Here is an 18,347-nt window from a genome sequence, read left to right on the forward strand (position 1 = left end):
CCCATTTAATAATCTTAAATTCACTCCCATAAATCTCCCCAAAAGTGTCCCTCTCACGAAGAGATAGATTTCCGCTAACATTGATGATGGTTGCCTCAATTATCACTGTCTTTCCCTTCTTTGAATTCGCTTTTATATGGTCCGCCAGAATTTACATTCGCTTTGTTTGTCTGTCTGTCTCTCTGTTTATCCCTTATTATGTGTGCCTGTCTGTCTGTCTGACAATCAGATTACAACAAAATACTTCAGTAGCCCAGAGGGAATCGGAACAAATTTGCTTACCACAGGCATTTAATATTCAATCAACGCATGTGTATGAGTACCAGCAGACAACTAAATGAGGGACTGGGGCGAGATTGTGGATTGTTGTTGTTGGCTTAACGAAGGATAATTTGTGCAATTGAGGGTAGGAACATGGGAAATAAAGGTCCAAAACGTGCAGTGCAGTTGATTGCAATTAAAGAACAAATCCGTTTAATGTGACAGTATCCATTTTATTCAACAACAACAACAACAATAATGTCATTGGAGCAACAAGTGTTATGCTTCAACTATTGTTGGTCTTTCGAAATCTCCATAATTTGTGTCATTTGGATTTATTTTGTATCAATTACTCCTTGGAAATGGGGGGATTATAAAAACAAGAATTGACCAATTCCAGACGTAGACGCATATTTTTTATTATTTTCCATTCTTGGCATAAAATCTTAACAAACAAAATACTTTCTCCAATAAAGAATACCTACAAATGACAAGACTAGACAACTTCCTGGTAATGAACACCTTTATCCCCACACATTTGCTTGCACTGCACACACACTAAATCCCCATGAAAATGCGTCTCGACTGTCTGTTTTCAGTTCAAACCACTTTGTGGACCTTGCTGTATGACATTGACAACAGCAAAACTTCAAAAGAATATTCAAAAAATCTGCGTTTAAAGAAGCAGAAAAAAGGGAATCGTCGACACGTTATAATAATCCCTTTCAACCATGAAACGCATGAACTACTTTTCCAATTTTCAGTCCATTTTGTTTGTTATTCGTCGTCTTCGTTATCTTCCATACTTTCTCTTGTAACAGCAATTGCATTCAGGCGTAAGAATTTTTTTGTGGATACGCACACAACCACCCACAGAATTATTGTATGCGGAGGGTTGTATTCATGCGCCTAAAAGTATGCTTAAAATCATATACACATAACAGTGGCAACTAGGGAAGATATTTTCATTTTCTGGTAATATTCGACCAAAATGTAAAGTAAATTGTGAATTACAAAAAAATGTTGGTAGGTATAATTTGTTGTAGTTTAGAACAATTTTATAGATCGTTTTCCTACCTTACTTTGATTTCTGATCCGCACATCTTGGAGACCTGAAAAAAATAAACAAAATTTAGATTGGTACAGGAAAAAAGATGATTTTTATACACAGGGTGAGATGAAAAACTGCAACCAATTTCAGTCTGCTGTCATTTCTAAGCCACTCATCCGACAGCTGTTAAAATTATGCCAGTGACAGCTCGTTATATTGTGTAAAAGCGTACAGAAAAAAAGTTATTCGTGATGGAATTCAAGCGTGATAGTGTGATTTCTTTATATTTGGCTGGAAAACCACAAGTGGCTATGGTTAGAGCACTCCAGCATTTAAATGTGAATAAATCTTTGGTGTCTCGTACCATCGCTCGCTACTATCGCTCGCTACCATCGATACTGGTAGCGTAGCCCGACGTCAAGAAAGTGGACGGAAGAAAACCGCACCATCCGCAGAAATGGTTCAAAAAGTAAAGAAGCGACTTGATCGAAACCCGCATCGCAGGGGCCGAAAAATGTCTCGTGAGCTGAACATATCGCAATATTCCATTCGGCAAATATTGAAAAATGAGCTCGGGGTAAAGTCACTGAAATTCCAAAAAGTGCAAGAACTTACAGCGCAACAGAAAGAAAATAGACTCAAAAGAGCTAAAGATTTGCTTCGCTTAGCCGAAAGTGGTGAACTGCCGAATTTGGGTTTCTCCGATAAGAAAACATTCGTTGTCCAGCAGTTTGTAAAAAACAAAATGATCGTGTTTACTTGCCAACGAGGTCAGCTGAAAATATGCACCTTCGGTTGGCCACCAGAACTCAAGCACCGGCCATGGTGATGGTGTGGGCCGCCATAACAGCCGATGGTCGCTCTACGCTCGTATTAATCGACCGTGGCATCAGAATAAATGCCGAATATTATCGCGAAAATTTTCTGCAGGGTATATGAAGGCCTTGGGCACGCAAACATTTTGGCCGCAGACCTTGGGCATTCCAACAGGACTCAGCACTATCGCACTCACTATCGATGTGCCGAAATTCAGGTCATTTGGACATATATTGGCAATTTGGTGCACAATTAACGCGAAAGATATATGGGAGCTATATCTAAATCTGATCCGACTATCACCAATTTCAAGAGGGTTCGTCCTTGGGCCAAACAAATATTGTTTGGAAAATTTCATCTCAATCTGATAATAAATGCGAACTGCATTTTGTGGACTGACATGCATGAATCGACCCAGAAAGTGATTCTATAAAGATCGTCAAAAATAACTATTTGTCTATCTCGCTTCCTTCTCCATGTTACAAACAAATGCACAAAGACATAATAACTTTACTTATGTGGTGTCGGGTATAAAAATTGTCGATAGTCCTTAGCAAAATTACAAAGCGGGCTACTTTGTATGTGAAAGGTCTCAGACAGGGCTTTTTACATATGTAGAAAGTAATGAAGACGAAATTACATACATTGATATTTTCTTAAAATCTATTGGTCAATTCTAACAAAAAATATAGACAGAATTTCCCACGGAGAAACCCGATGTGACTGCATTTGACGGCAACCTCTGATTTGAACTATTTCGAGGGTCTAATCGTTTTGGTTTTATATTTTAGGTTGAATAACTCTTCGCAGTAAATTTTGAATATCCATGCTTCCATGCATATAAAAAAACTCATGGTTAACGTAATTCGTACAATTCGACATTTAACAATCGATTTGGCTTAAATGTATATTTGGGTTAGGTCAAAGGACACGAAATTGTCAACTGCTCTACTCGGAGAACTGCTGGTCCTTTGTTTCATCCTTAATAATTTTCTTCGAAACCAGTTTTGTTGAAATCTTCCGGAGCAATGCTCGTATATCACTCGAAGGAAGTGGTACAAAGTCGCATCTCAAAGTCGGTTGACTGGGCCCACGTCTTGCCAAAGTCGTTTGATTTTTCAGAACAATTTTCATTTTATATAACCTTGAACAAAGTCAAATAACCAAAACCATGGGTGCACTAGGATATAAATGACCGTAATAAAATCAGGCTTTTAGTAATAAATATTCAAGAGGAACGTCAACAGTTGGGTCACTTTTTCTTTGATCACGGTTATAATTGTAAAGGACCATAAATAAAAAAAATATTCTGGAAAACGGTGTGTGCTAATGAGATATATGGGAAAAGTTCATCTGGTGCATCCGCCATAACAAAAACATTTAATCCAACAATATTCATCTCCGGAGATGAGATAAAGATGACAAATTCCTTGACAGCTAATGCAGTTGACAAATCTTTATTGGATTTATATGTAAATTAATGCAAATTTAATGTCACAACAGAATTTAGCGACTTCAAAAGGGGTAAACATTTCCATGACTTTAGCTTCGCCTTGTAAATGTAATTTACATATTCCAATGTGCGTATGTGTGTCACATTGGCGAGAACAAAAAAAATACAACACATGAAAACAAATTGAAACGATAGAATAGCTTATCTGCAGCAATAGCTTAGAATTATAGAAACCTAAAACTGTATCCATAGCCATGATAATAAAGTGAAAATTAGACTATAATTAATCTATATTGGGAAACAAAGTTTAAAGAAGGAAACGTTTTGCCATAAAGACTCTAAATGCGCCTTACCTACCCAAAACAACCATTCGACACATGTCCGTAATTTGTTCAAGTGGCGGTCTTTTACCATCACAACCAATTCACCCATTATCGAAAAACTACCTAACATACTTAGTGCCGCACAACATCATATCCTTGAACAAATAAACTCTCCATGTTGTCTCAAGGGAAATAACAACATTTGTAAACATGCTCACGCAGCATGCTGTTCAGGGAGAGATGGGAAAGGATGAATGTGTTTAATATCGACAACCAAATGTGTTTAATATCGACAACCAAATGATTATTAATAAAATCACTATGTATTTGGATGTGTGTAGAAAAGATTATAAAATTTCCTGGCTACTGCGTCAATTTGTTAGTTAATTTATTAAATCTCTTACATCCCCTTTTTATTAAATAAAAAGTCAATTATATGGTGATGAAAAGTTCGCCTCCGATTTCCAAATAGCTGTATGTGTTATAGTTTACGATTTGTTAACACGTATTTAGAGGAAATATAACTACAGAATTCTTAGCATTCCCAGCGAGTTTGCCAATTGATACCATCTGTCGCAATGTCAACAAACGAGTTAAAGGTTCTCCAGCTGAGAGTGTATTTATAAAAACGGGTTCAATTTTTTTTTTTGAAAAGCTTTGACTTTTTTATACCATTCACAACATGAAAACTTGGCCTATGGTCTCAAAACCTCTAAATTTTGGGGTTTACAGGGTGAGATGAAAAAAACTGCAACCAAGTTCAGACTGCTGTCATTTCTAAGCCACTCGTCCGACAGCTGTTAAAATTATTCCAGTGACAGCTGCTTATATTGTTTACAAGCATTTTAGTGAGAATTGTCCAGAAAAAAAGTTATCCGTGATGGAATTCAAGCGTAATAGTGTGATTTCTTTATATTTGGCTGGAAAACCACAAGTGGCTATCGTTAGAGGGCTCCAGCGTTTAAATGTGAATAAATCTTGTGTGTCTCGTACAATCGCTCGTTACCGTGAAACTGGTAGCGTAGCCCGACGTCAAGGAAGTGGACGGAAGAAAACAACAACATCAGCAGCAATGGTTCGAAAAGTAAAGAAGCAATTTGATCGAAACCCGCGTAGCAGTGGCCGAAAAATGGCTCGTGAGCTGAACATATCGCAATATTCCATTCGCAAATATTGAAAAATGAGCTCGGTGTAAAGCCATTGATATTCAAAAAAAAGTGCAAGATCTTAAACCGCAAAAGAAAGAAAATGGACTCAAAAGAGCTAAAGGTTTGCTTCGCTTAGCCGAAAGTGGTGAAATGCCGAATTTGGTTTTCTCCGATGAGAAAATTTTCGTTGCCCAGCAGTTTGTAAATATACAAAAATGATCGTGTTTACTTGCGAAAGAAGTCAACTGAAAATGTGTACCTTCGGTTGGCCTCCAAAACTCAAGCGCCGGCCATGGTAATGGTGTGGGCCGCCGGGAGCGACCCCCCGCTCGTATTAATCGACCGTGGCATCAGAATAAATGCCGAATATTATCGCGAAAATATTCTGGAGGGTGTATTAAAGCCTTGAGCACGCAAACATTTTGGCCGCAGACACCAATATCTCCGGATATTTTGGACAGCAAGGTTGACAATAAAAAATACCAAAGTGTCGATCACCTCAAGCAAAATACCGCAGAGCAATATTCGGGCAGCGTGTAACGGTTTCATTGGCCGTTTGAAGGCCATAATTCGTGCCAAAGGTGACCAACTCGAACAAATCTAAACTTATTTTAAAATTTTATGCTATTTCAGACATTTTTTGCTTTCATTTAATACAATTAAAAAAATGTAAAAATTATGGCGTTTGACTTTGTTGCAGTTTTTTATCTCACCCTGTATATTAATATTGAATATTTTTGAAACGAATTGTCTACCCACAAAGAATCTGGAATACCTAGTAACAGAGATTGTGGAAACCTTTAAAATAGGAAAAAACGAGAAGCAATTCTGCTCACAGAGAACTTAAAATGTCAAATTACAACTGTCTTGTTTAAAAAAGGAATCAGAGAAATCAGCAGAACCAGTAATTAGAGGTACTATTGCATGAGGTTTACACCAAAAAAGGAGGAGTTACATTGAACAATTTTTGCGAGGGTTTAACTCCTCTATGAAACTGAAATTAGATTAATAAAGTTGGATAATGGGGCCTGAATTTTAGAAATATTGCAAATCAGGAGTAATTACAGTAATAATATATATAACTCTGAAGAAGTGGAACAATGGGGGCTTTAACGAGTTTTCGACCTCCAAATCGATTGACTTGGATCCACATCTTGCAAATTTATCTGCTGATACGTTACCCTTGCAATAGCGTGGAACCTAACAAAGCTTAATAGACGACTTAGCTTATTCCAGTCCATTCCCACAATCTAAAATTGTTATAGATTTAATTTTAAATGAATTAAAATTAAATTACCAATGACAAATATAATCACTGGACCGTTCAGTACACTGTTTTTGTTTGCCAGAAGATCAATGGCTTTTTTCATAGCAAAGATTTCTGCCTGAAATACGCTGCAGTTCCTTGAAGGAGTTTTTGATGTTCAGGCTTTCGCAGAAGATCCCTGCACCCGTTTCACTCTCCACCTTTGAACCTTCGGTATAGACGCTATATCGTGGGCTGATACGGGTCCAGATTTCCCTGTCAGGTGATTATATGTAGTAAGTGGCTTTGACCTGGCCTCCCACGACCTAGAATAGCAGAATTCCAAAGGACTGACTGGCACACACACACCTGGCTGTCGGTTCCTCCACAAATAGACTTAAGAGATTTAAGTTAGGATGGGTGTCTGGTGCAGCTTGGGGTGTACTCCAGAATGTCCCTGTAATCAATAGAGTTGATTAATTATTGGTCGAGAATAGTACCGATTTCCGAAAATAGGCTAACCGTGACTCCATTTAGCATAGATGGCGAAAACTCTTGGAGTTTTCGTTTCCTCGTGAAGAGGACGAGGTCTGTTTTAGATTATTCACATATAGGCCGTTGCCACATGCCCAAAAGTTAACAAGAGTTCCATGCAGTACATCTGAGGAATTTTGATGCAAACAACAGAACTTCATATTTGTAGACCAAATTCCATCACACATTTCAGATTTCATTGAAATTAGAGATTTATAGCGTGTATAATGCATCAAAAGCATGAAATCGAAAATGTATATGGGAGCTATATCCAAATTTGAACCGATTTCAATATAATTTGGCAAATTTATTTTCTGATGAAATCCCGTAACTTATTCCGAGTTTCATTGGAATCGAACATACATATCGTGTTTTGTGCATCAAATAGACGAAATCGGCCTAAAATATATATGGAAGCTATATCCAAACCTCAACCGTTTTCAAGATAATTTGGAAAATTTATTTGAAAAAAAAAAATAATCGGCCGAAAAATATATATGAAAGCTATATCCAAATCTATACCGATTTCGATATAATTCGGGGAATTTCGGCACTTATTAAAAATTGCATTGTAATGGAACATACATATCGTGTTTGGCGCATCAAATAAACGAAATCGGTCGAAAATATCTAATTTGAACCGATTTCAATCTTTCTATGATCGGTTATAAATATGTGCATTCAAAAAATAAATTTTCTGATGGCACCTCCGATTCTGGTGCTATATCCCGCGACGCTGGTTTCGATAAAATTGCTTCTTTACTTTTCGAACCATTTCTGCTGATGTCGCTGTTCTCTTCTGTCCACTTCCTTGACGTCGGGCTGCGCTAGCAGTATCACGGTACGAGGAACAAAAGATTTATTCACATTTAAATGCTGGAGTGCTCTAACCATAGCCACATGCGTTTTTCCAGCCAAATATAAAGAAAACACACTATCACGCTTGAATTCCATCACGAATAACTTTTTTCTGAAAAATTCTCATCAAAATGCTTTTGTACGCTTGTAAACAATTTAATAAGCTGTCACTGAAATAATTTTAACAGCTGTCAGACTTAGTGGCTTAGAAATGATAGCAGTCTGAAGTTGGTTGCAGGTTTTTCATCTCTCTCTCTTTTCTCTCTCTCTTTTCTCTTTTCCTCTGGTATCCAGTACGATATTCAAATGCTAAATTTTAAATAAACTAAATTAACTAACACTAAATGAAAACTTAGCTGAAAAATGTGACTTAAATGATCAAAATACCAAATATCATGAGGTACCATTATATAGAGGCTATAAGAAATCGTGGATTTCTAGAGGTAATTTTCCGCCGAAGAAGTTAGTATCCAGTTCAAATACAAATTTCCGTTGACAAGCATAACTAAAATCAACAAAATACCGAAATTTTGGAAAGTCTGGTAGAAAGGCAACTATACGAACTTGTGGACAGTGTTGACGTTTTGCTGCCACATAATTAGGGAGCTACTGTACTAACCAAATGCCGGGTTTAACCTAACATACACAAACTTATGCAGTCTAAATGCTTGCCTCAAGTTTTCTCTGCTTTAAAATTGAAGCTGAATATTTTATATTAATATATTTTTTTCTTTTTCTCCTTAGTGAAAGCTTTAATTCTCTAAAAAATATCTAATTTCGACATAACTTTCTCTCAAACATTTTGACAACAATGATGATGCTCTGTTGTTAAACCACCACCCACTCATCAGTGGAGTGTAAGCGAAAAAAGGATAGACGACTACGAACATGATTCTTGTTGGTCCTTAAAGTGGGGATGAAAACTTGCTTCAACAGCAAATCAACGACCTTCATGTGCGCATTGAAGTGTGATGTAGTGCCAATGTTAATTTTACGAGGGATGTTAACAAAATGTTTAAGATTTGGGAGAATATGTCGCAAAGTATTAAAACAATGGAGTTTAGTTTGCGATAGGTCAAGGAGGTTGGGTTAGGTAAAGGAATTAGATTAAGTTTTGTGATTGAACAATGCTGCCGGGCGGGTACACACTAAACTAAAAAAAGTTCGGAAATGTGTGTTAATAGCAAAAATTAACCAAATAATAAAAATTAGGTACCTGACTAACAGAAATAAATGCAGTATATAATTTTGTAATAGCATATAGTATATAATAATAAACGGCCCTGGTACCTCTCCACAAAAGGGTCGAATTAATCAGCGTAAAACAACATTTCTGCCAACATCAGATATAGGGCAATATTGGTCCAATCCTTCTGGTACATCCACCCAAAAATTTAAAATATTAAAAAAAATTATAATTCTTAAATAAATCGTAAAGAGTATCCTATTTGGATGATACTTCGCGCATAGTAATATTTATGTCAAAGTGCGAAAATCGGAAATATAGTCCAACTCCAGTTCCAATGAACTCTTATTAAATGTGCTGTCAAAAAAAAAACTTCTAAAAAAGCAAATTATGTGATGTGGTCAAAAGTATACCCTAAATGCGTTAAATCGCGATCAGGAACTCCCAAAAACCTATTTAAGATTGCCAATCCTATTGAGTGCTCACTCATTTTGAATTAACACCCATGTTTTCATACGAAATGGTTTCGCTCCTTTACTTAGAAGATGATTAAATCTTTTGCAATGCCGTGATATCCAGCGGTGAGAATATACTGCCATTCATGTTACGACATTCAACGTATGTAATGCACTTCACCCTTTGAATTTCGTTAATCCCAGGTGAGAGACTTTAGAAAGCAACCATTTATATTATGAAACTCCTTTTTTTTGGAATGATAAAGTCAGTTGGAATATGCATATGAATATTGTGTCACAAGAGTATGCCATTTAACCCTCCTCCTCTTTACGATTAAAGGGTTGAAGTTATCACAGCATGTGCTCCTCTTTATATACCTATTGTTGCAGAGCATTGTATGTAAAAACATTTATGGGTTATTGTACATTTCATGTTTCGCGTAATCAAAGTGATTAATTATTATTTGCTTTTCAGAAATAACTCAACTGAAAATGTGATTACAAATTCATTGATGGACAGATATGGAAATATCAGTTCAATAGAAACCGAAATGAGTTGTGAACCCAGTATTCATCTTCTTCTCTTATCTTGTCCGATTTTAGCTATCATCGTATATCCATCTATATAAAAAGTCCTGCTCTTGGCCAAGGCGATACTCCTTAACCGAGTATTAGTCACATCATTCGTGATCTCCCAGTCAGATTCAACGGACTTGGAAACGAGTGCATCCAGATATGGTATATTATTATTTTCTTAAAATCGATTACATTAATGCATTTCCCTCGTATTGCATATTTCTAGTCTACATATGGAATCTACATAGAGAATATTTTTGATTTTATAAGCTGTTAACTGCACTTCACTGTTCCTGTTTGTCACTGTTCCATCTAAGACAGCTATACAACATAAAGGGGATTTGTTACGGCTCAAAACGTCGTTTGTGAGCCACCATACGTTAGGATCCGCTTGATTATATTCTTGCAAGAGTGGAGTGTGATTAAGACACTCTTCATTTCCTTACGGTATGTTCGGTGCACTAGCATGACTTCATAAAAACAATTAAAAAAGAAGCTAAGTTCGGCCGCACTTTTTACACCCTCCACCATTTGGAAGAAACTTGAAAAATTTCAAAAAAAAAAACCGTCGAAAAATACCGCTCAAATGGAAACCGTTATATGGCTATACGATGACGTGGCCCTGTATAGGTAATTTGTGTCATAGACTGCAATGATGGTTCCATACTTTATAAACGAAATTTGAAACAATTCCGGTGAATAATGTCGCAAAAATGATGAAAATACCGAATATCTTGGGGTACCGTTATATGTGCGCTATACAAAACGTGGACCTTTTTAGAAATTCTCTTCTAGGTGTAAAGTACTCTGAAGGAACCACTTATGTGAATTTTAAGACAATTCCATTATTAAAATACCGAATATCGGAAGGATTCGTTATATAGGGGATATATGATATCGTGGACCTATATAGACAACAAGGATCTACTTTTGTGGATTTTAAGACTATTCCATTGAAAATGTTGTCTGATAGGTTTAGATTAGCTCCCATATATATCTTCATCCAAATTCGAGTTTAAAGTGGACCAAATGTGTATTGTATGCCCAAATTATATGGATTTATTGTCAAATTTGTTAAAAATCGGTTCAGGCATAGCTGTAGCTCCCATATACATATATGTTTCATCCGATTTGACATTAATTCCCTCAAAGGCATGATTTAGACTTCATAATAATTATATTCGATGCCAGCTATCAGATACAGCTAAAAAATAAAGGTCGGTCCAGATTTGGATTTAGCAATACCACAACAATTATATTTGGTACCAGATACAATGTAAAGCTTATGAAAATTCCTATGCAATAAGCGGTTGAGATATTTTTATTAGTTCGGAAGTTAGAGCATATTACTCGGTTTTAAGACCCGGCACTCTACACCTTACGAAAATGGATCCGGAACCCGGAGATATTAGACGTCTAATGGTTTCCAGCTTGAGATTTTCTCCTCTCATAGTATGGAGGGTGTATTAAGTTCGTCATTCCGTTTGTAACTCATCGAAATAATCATTTTAGACCCAACAAAGTTTATATATTCTTGATCAGCGTAAAATTCTAAGACGATGTAGCCCTGTCCGTCCGTCTGTTGTAATCACGCTACAGTCAGAACGAATTAAGATAGGAAGCTAAAATGTTGCACAGATCTCTCTTTTGTCTGCAGGCAGGTCAAGTTCGAGATGTGATCGGTCCACAATATCGTATAGCCCCCATATAACAGTTCCCCACGATATTCGGTATTTTGATGATTGTAGCCACATTTTTCAACGGAATTGTCTGAAATTCTACACAAGGAGTTCTTTGTGAGTGTTTTACCCCCAGACATAGATTTGTCTATATAGGTCTACAATATCGTATATACCCCCATATGTAGGCATCTTCCGATGTTAGGTATTCTAAAGATTTTAACAGAATTTTATTTTTTGAAAATTTTCAAATTCGATCCAAATGGTAGGGAGGGTGGTTGGAAGTTTGGCCGAACTTACTGCCTTTTTTACTTGTTTTTCAATAATTTCAAACTGACACACACTACCCGCCTCTTCGAAATGTATTTCTTTTTAAGTCCCTGTCTCCGTGTTATGTTCTTCTCGACGAAAATTAATTGGGTCAATGTTTACTAAACTAAAGTTAAGCCACAATTTTTATCCTCAGTGTACTACCATAACTTCATGAAAAAATCACCTAAGAAGAATGAGATAATTTGCGGTAAAAAGGACAGCTGCTTCAACAGTAAGACTAAAAGAGAACAGAACATTTATTTCATACCAGCCAAGCGATTGTATGAAATTGCTTTATGAAACATTTTCATAACAATCAACAATGTACATATACCTACACTTATCAGCGAAACTATTAGCGTTTTACTTGTCATCTATTCGTTGTATTCTGCAAAGGGCTTTATCAAATTTTAGTGATTATAACTACTTCAAGGACCAAAATTATACGATTTTCCAAAAATATTCCTTGCTCTAAAATAAAATATTTCATTTTAATATTGCATGCAGACCCAATGTAAATTTCATGACATAAACTCAACGAAAAGTAGCAGTACTTACAATTGTTTTGTTGTTGTGACCGAATTACGGTAAAAAGGACAGCTCTTTATTCCACTACTGGGGGTTGCAGTCAAATTGAAAGCCATGGAATTTTCTCACACCATTCGAAATATTTTATGAAATTGTTCTATGAAACACTTTCATAACATTTTACATAGAATGTCGCGAGTCCTTCCTTCACAAAGGTAGTAAGGATATCACGTTCATTTTGGTATAGCTGCTCGTTTGCCAGACGACGATTTTCAACAAATTTCTCAAATACTAGAAGCGAAACAAATGACACATTTATTGATAATAAATACAAGAAACTGTGCGATAATCTTGTTATATTTTATTTTAGACATTTCTTTCATGATTAACTAAATATATGTTTTAAAATATTATCCTCGCGTAAAACACAATCACTGCTCTGAAACTTCACTTCCAATTAGAATGAGAGATGACAAATTTGTGTTAGTTTGACAGCTGTTGCAAAACGATATTTGACAATGGTATACTGTGTCATCGATTGCTATCGACAAGTGTTGCCATATCAAAATGTATTTTTTCAGGTTGAAATTTAACGTATTTTTCAAACGAATCACAGATAAAGCAAGTAAATTAGTATTAGTCGGTTTTTCCGACAGACGTATGCCTCCAGCCTTGAGCTATGATTATACAAAGTGCTGATTCTTTTTAGAGGAGGTTCCGAAGCAGTTGGCCAATATTGACCAATTCGTATCTGACCTAATGTGGCGTTTCTACTGCACTTGATTCGCTCTCTATTCGTTGTTTGGCCCTTAACTATGAAAAAACTATTTAATTCTTCACACAAAATTTCCTGAGCGAACTCATATTTGTACGTTGTTCAAATCAAATCACTCTCAGAACAACGAAAAAATATGTCCCATCCCTAACAAATGAGAGAATTTATCGAAAAAATAAATTATGACATTTAAAAATAGGAAAATTTAATGAAATTTTAAATTTTTTGGGAAGACTGAAAATTATGAATGAAAACTACAATGTTGAATGGCGTATGTACATTCAAACGAAAGTACATTTTGTTTTCCCTCTCATCCGAGGTGCGCATTTTGTCCACGAGTTGAAATTTCCACAGAAAACTGGAAACAAAAGATGCAATATTTTCAAAATGTTTGTGTCGGCAGAAAAAAAAGTTTAACAAGTGTCTCTCCAGCAGAATTTGAAAATAGAAAAATACTAAAATATGGTCCAAAATGTCAACATTTACACAAAAAGTTGAAAACATGAATGAAAATTGTAAAATTAATGATATAATAAATCTTTGGAAGGAAAACAATAATTCTTCTATTCATATTAGTGTGAATTTAATGTATTTTCGTATAAATTCCCATTTAAATTAAACAAACAAAATTTTTGAAAAAAGGAATTATTTTTCTTTGAATTACGAATCGTTCCGTATGAACGGGTTAATTCGTGTACGTGATTCTGAGAGCAAACAACGTCATTCAATTTATCGTGTGAACATGCTATAAGAGTCATATAAATATTACCTCGTGCCAGATTTGGCCTATATCGAATACTTCCTATACCTTAAATGAGATATGTGCAAATTATTGGAAAATGTGGAAATATGCGTGAGGTACCAGATATAGCAGACAGAAGTATTCCCTTTTCATACTTCAACTAATACAGATTAAAATATTGGTATGTGCAAAATTTGATGGAAATCGAATATTTATATCCACTTTTATGCGAAATTATAAATTTCGATAAACACATGTTCAAATTTCTGTTGTTTAGATATAACAAGTTGTAAAGAATCGCTGACTTGTTTTGCAAGTTGTGACCGATATAAATGTTGCAAAATGTGACCCTTTCTGGGTGAGGTACCAGAAGGGGTTGGCAGATATATATTATCTTCATAACAGATCTTACGTTAGCAAAAATATTTGAATGTGAGAAATTTATGAGCGTTTGTTTATTAAAATCTTGAACCCTATGTGGGGTGGTACCAGAAGAAGTGGTCCGATTTCTACCATCTTTATAACACCCCTTGTTGACGGAAATATTGAGATGTACCAAGTCTGAGTGGAATCGGATGTTAATTTTGCATTTTATGAGCTTCCTGGTTACTCAAAATGTTGGCCCTTTGTGGGGGAGGTACCAGAAGGAGTGGACCAATATACCTCATCTTCACACCAGACCTTGGGTTTATAAAATTATTGTGATGGGTTTAATTTAAAGAGAGTCGTATGCTTACTTCGGATTTTATGATCGTTTTGGTTATTCAAAACTTTGACCCTTTGTGGAGGAGGTGAAAAAAGTAGTGGTCCGATCTCTGCCATATTAACAACAGATCTTGTGTTAATATTGATATCTACAAAGTCTGAATAGAACCGGGTGTTAATTTCGCGTTTTATGAGCTTCATGAATTTTCAAAATTTTGACCCTTTGTAGGAGAGGTACCAGGAAGAGTAGAGCAATCGGACTCTTACATCACATTTTATAAGAGTCATAATTATCCAAAATTTTAACCCTTTGTGGGGGATGACTTGATGGAGTGGAGCGACATTTTCCATTTTCGCATCTGGCCTAGCACTGATGCAAATATTAGGATTCGCAAAGTTGGAATAAAATCGGACTATCCTTTCTCTTTGTTTGCAGTATATTATTTATTTATTTATTTATTTATTTATTTATTTTCTGTTGGAGGTATCAGAAAGAGTGGACCGATATTGCCCATCTCCGAACTCGATCTAAGTTTGAAAATAATATAATATTTGGATCAAATCGGATAGTCCACACAGCTAGACAGACAGACAGACGGACATCGCTAGATCGACTCCAAATGTCCGGAAACAGATTTGGTCCAAAGATACCTAGGGTCTAAAACCGTTTTGACCGTATCAAATGATATATACCCTCTCTAGCCATATGACTGAGGGTACAAAAACACTTGCTCTTACCTTATATTACTATAACATGTTGTTCATCATAATTATCAAACATAGATCGAGTTGGAAGATGGGCGATGTCGATCGATTATGGTGCCTTCCTCCCAAAAAATCTAGTCTTCTGCCTCCTGTTTAAAGAAGATTAAGACTTATATCCAGAAGAAAAATGCATAATATCAGCCCATCTTCTATGGCATCTCTTCCTCAAAGTGTCAATGTTTTAAATTATCACTTCTCTCATAAAAACCGGAATAATTCTTTTCTTCATAAATATTTCTACATCTGAATGCTAATAAAATGGGAATTTTTCTCCTTTTTGTTCTAAACTGCACAAAACCTAACATATAAATTGTCCTTTTGGTATTGTACAGGGACTATGCCATGCTTCATCCAATTTTTAATTGGAATTGGCCCTCAGATTTTTTTTTTTTTTTTTTGAAATCATAACAATATTTAATTTATCATTATATATCCGAAATTGCATCATCCAAAATAGAAAAGGCATAACACATCTTCACAGTCACTATTGTGAAATTAAAACAAATGTGTAAATCCACGTCAGTCTTAAACAGTCGTTGCACTTTGAAGTTGAAAGTTAACCGTTTTTTGACTACATCTGTTTAAAGTTCATTCACCGGCATTTTTTCGAGTAGAAAACATATGTAGGCCTCTGTACATGGACAACTGTTTTCCAACCGTTATTTATTGAAAAAAAAAAAAAAAAAAAAAACAAATAAACGCGTATAAATTAGCACGTGCACCGTATTTATTTGTTTTCGTCTGGTTATTTCTTAACATGGATTTATGTAGACTATTTTTAGGTCTCTGAGCATGTTTCATGAACAAAATCATGTATTCTAATTAACATTCTGAGTTTTTAAAATGGCGACGCTGGCTATATTTAAAAAGGCTAGCTAGGTTCTAGTTAATAACTCTTTTTATACCCTCCACCAAAAAAAATATAGAGGATATTATGTTCGTCATTCCGTTTGTAACTCAACGAAATAATCATTTTAGACCCAACAAAGTATATATATTCTTGATCAGCGTAAAATTCTAAGACGATTTATAGGTCCACGATATCGTATAGCCCTCATATAACGGTACCCCCGATATTCGGTATTTTTATGTTTTTAGCCATATTTTTCAACGGAATGGTCACAAGGGGTTCTTTGTACACAAGGGGTTCTTTGTGAGCACTTTACCCCCCGACAGAGAATTCTCTATATAGGTTAACGATAACGTATAGCTCCCATATAACGATACCCCGCGATCCACACAAGGAGTTCCTTTTGAGTACTTTACACGCAGACATAGATTTGTCTTTATAGGTCCACAATATCGTATATCCCCACATATCGGCACCTTCTTATATTAGATATTTTAAAGATTTTAAAAGAATTTTTAATGGATTTTATTTTTTTTTAAATTTTCTAATTCGTTCCAAATGGTGGAGGGTATTCAAAGTTCGGCCCGGCCGAACTTACTGCTTTTTTACTTGTTAATTATAAAGATAATTTTCAGAATAGTTTCCATATACATAATCTTCACCAATGTGGAAAACTCAGTCATAAATCATCAAAATGCGGAATATCGGGAGGTACTGTTATGTTATATGAGGGCTATACGAAGACGTGGACAATTTTGCTGGAGCAAGAAAATTCTATAGCAAATCCAAATGAGAAAAAAATAGCTAAATCTGTCATATGAGGGCTATACGAAGAAGTGGACCTGCACAGACAATTTTTTATCAAGGCTGTAATATCCATTACGAACTTCAAATAACGAATTTGAAACAATTTCGGTGAATAGTGTCGCGAAAATCATCAAAATTACGAATATCGGGAGATGCTGTTATATGGGGGCTATACGAAAACGTGGTCCTGCATAGATATTTTTCTGTCATAGGCATCTATTACGAACTTCAAATACGAAATTTGTAACGATTCTGACGAAGAATGCCGCTAAGATCGTGAAAATACCGAATATCGGGAGGTATCGAAGACTTGGACATCCATACGCAACTCTTTGTCCTTGGGTGTAGTACTCAATGCGAACTTTAAGTACGAGATTTGAAACAATTCCGGTCTATAATGTCTCTAATACCATACCAATGCCGAATATTGGAAGGTACTGTTATGTAGGGGCTATACGAAGACGAGTATCTGCATACGTAATTTTTGTCATAGGTTGTAGTATCCGTTTGGACCTTCAAATAAGGAATTTGAAACAATTCCGTTGAATAATGTGCTTATATCATCAAAATATCGAAAAAGGAGCTACCCTTATATATGGAGTGCACGAAGGCGTGCATATACAATTTTCTCTCATAGGTTGAAGTATCCATTAAGATGTTCCAATACGAAATTCGAAACAATTCCGGTCTATAATGATCCTAAAATCATCAAAATAGGCTGATCAAGAATATATATACAATATTGTGTCGAGCATGAGTATTTCGAGGAGTTACTAACAAAACAAAAATAATATACCCTCCAAGTATGGTGCAACTAACGATGAGCCAGATTTCATTGCATATTATGTACATAAAGGGGAAATCAATAGAAGTAACATAACATTAATTAGTTAACTATAGAGGAAAACATGGGAGATTCGAACTACACGTTAGCCGGCTATGTTGACATGCATGGAACCTTTAAATACGAGACTCTTGAATTCATCCATGGATATCTTGAAAAGCAACTTTCCTCATTGAGTGTCAATCCAGACTATTCGAGGACAGGCTAATCAACTCCAGTATTAAAAAAATCCGATTAAGGAATCAGTCAGCAGAGGCACTCTAAGGGAGGGTGCTGATAGCTTTGTTATTCTAATTTGTTGATCTTACTTCGGAGACCATCGGAACTCGAACAGCAATGTGTGGCGTCAACTGCTGGACGACTTGATGTTGTAGAGATTTCGGGGGAGTCTTATACTCCGACGACGATCACTGGGGTCTACCTTGGCGCAGCA

At 35.8% G+C, this 18,347-nt stretch overlaps 2 protein-coding genes across 2 annotated transcripts in view; one reads left to right on the forward strand and one right to left on the reverse strand.

Annotated features, from left to right (window-relative positions):
* Nucleotides 1-12,845, reverse strand: part of LOC101901079 (uncharacterized) — a 95,318-nt gene extending 82,473 nt beyond the window's left edge. The window contains exons 1-2 of the mRNA XM_011293359.3: nucleotides 12,457-12,845; nucleotides 1,339-1,373 (exon numbers count right to left, since the gene is read on the reverse strand). The gene's annotated coding sequence lies outside the window, so the exon portion shown is untranslated. The remainder of the gene's footprint in view (nucleotides 1-1,338; nucleotides 1,374-12,456) is intronic.
* LOC101900197 (pyroglutamyl-peptidase 1) overlaps nucleotides 1-18,347 on the forward strand; it is a 353,702-nt gene that overhangs the window by 314,930 nt on the left and 20,425 nt on the right. The gene's annotated exons all lie outside the window — the stretch shown is intronic.

This window comes from Musca domestica, unplaced genomic scaffold, assembly GCF_030504385.1.
Source record: "Musca domestica strain aabys unplaced genomic scaffold, Musca_domestica.polishedcontigs.V.1.1 6, whole genome shotgun sequence".
NCBI lineage: Eukaryota > Metazoa > Arthropoda > Insecta > Diptera > Muscidae > Musca > Musca domestica.